Consider the following 1,867-nt stretch of genomic DNA (forward strand, 5'->3'; position numbering starts at 1 on the left):
AGGACCCCAGCACGGTTGGCTGAAGACCTTCTTCCAGATCAGAAGGGGTGAGCTAACTCTGTGGCGTCTTTTTTATAAGAGCACTAACCCCATTCGCAAGGGCTATTCCTTTATGACCTCAGCAATTCATAAAGGCCTTACCTCCTACTACCATCACATTGTGTACTAAGAGTTCAACATACAAATTTCAAGGAGGACACAGACATTCAGGCCACAGCAACATGTTACCATAATCTTTATCATTTCCTCAAAACAAGTATCCTTTCTGTCCTAAATTGCTTTTCACTTAAAATTTTTTTTTTTGGAAGTTACAAGGAAAGGATGGAATGATGGTTCTTTACCCATTGTATACGAGGGCTCTAAAAAAACTAAGTAGTTTCCTTTTTCGGAGGTTATGGATTGGGTTTGAGGAACTTTGCATTGCCTGTATAAATTGCAAAATAAAATAGTATAGACCTTTGTCTCTCAGAGCAGCACCATGGTCATTGGCAAGAACAAGCATCTTAGAAAAGGCAGCAAAGAAGGAGCCAAGAAGAAAGTAATTGATCCATTTTCTAAAACATACTGGTATGATGTAAAAGCACTAATTACCTATGTTCAATGTGAGTAATGTTCGAAAAACTTTAGACTCAAAGAACCAAAATTGCATATGATTACCTCAAGGGTAGTGGGTTTTTTTTTTTTTTTTTTTTGCTGTACACGGGCCTCTCACTGCTGTGGCCTCTTCCGTTGCGGAGCACAGGCTCCGGACACACAGGTTCAGTGGCCATGGCTCACTGGACCAGCCGCTCCGCGGCATGTGGGATCCTCCCGGACCGGGGCACGACCCCGTGTCCCCTGCATCGGCAGGCGGACTCTCAACCACTGCGCCACCAGGCAAGCCCCAACAGTAGTGTTTTTGAAGTGAACCTTGCTGAGTTTCAGAATGATGAATCTGGACCTAGAATTCAGGCTAATTACTGAGGATAATCTGGGCAAAAACTGCCTGACCAACTTCTATGACATGAATCTTACCAGTGACAAAATGTGCTCTGTGATCTAAAAATGGCAGACCATGATTGAAGTTTATATTGAGATCAAGAGTACTGATGGTTATTTAATTCATCTTGTCTCTGTTGGTTTTACTAAAAGAACATATAACAACCAGATTCATAAAACCTCTTAATCTCAGGACCACAGGTCCCCAAAATCCGGAAGAAGATTATGGAAATCATGACCCAAAAGTTGTAGACAAATGACTTGAAAGAAGTCATTCCCTACAGGGAATGCGGTTACTAACAGGCCGCAGACTGGTACCAGTCCGCAGCGGGGTGGTTGATGACCTCTGCTTTAGTTCGTGCTCTTTCCCATACAATTTAGAATCAGCTTGTGAAGAAATTCCTCCCGACCTATTGAGAGTTTCTCCTATATTGACCCCTAAAAATTCTACAGCTTTTCCTTTTACATTTTTAAACTATCTCTAATTTTTTATATATGGTGAGAAAGTAAATTAAATTTGTTTTCTTGCAGTTCAAATGTGTATGTGTGCCCATGTGCTTTGTGTGTGTGCATACATATTTTGGGGGCTTCTTTATGTTCTAATTGTCAATAAGGCTATGCTGTTCTTTAGGTCAGTGGTCCCCAACTGTTTGGCACCAGGGACCAGTTTCGTGGAAGACAGTTTTTCCACGGTCAGGGGTGGGGGCAGGGGAATGGTTCAGGCGGTAACGCGAGCAATGAGGAGCAATGGGGAGCAGCCTGGGGGTTGGGGACCCCTGCTTTAGGTTGTGCTCTTTCCCGTACAATTTAGAATCAGGTTGTCAATTTCCATAAAATATCTTTTGAAATTTGCATTAGAATTACATTTATTCCATAGCCCTATTTACAT

The 1,867-nt window shown here is 42.2% G+C and overlaps 1 pseudogene; it reads left to right on the plus strand.

Annotated features, from left to right (window-relative positions):
* Positions 1 to 478: 478 nt before the first annotated feature.
* Positions 479 to 1,278, plus strand: LOC101284128 (40S ribosomal protein S3a-like; annotated as a pseudogene).
* The last annotated feature ends 589 nt before the right edge of the window (positions 1,279 to 1,867 follow it).

This window comes from Orcinus orca, chromosome 12 (genome assembly GCF_937001465.1).
Source record: "Orcinus orca chromosome 12, mOrcOrc1.1, whole genome shotgun sequence".
Lineage (NCBI taxonomy): Eukaryota > Metazoa > Chordata > Mammalia > Artiodactyla > Delphinidae > Orcinus > Orcinus orca.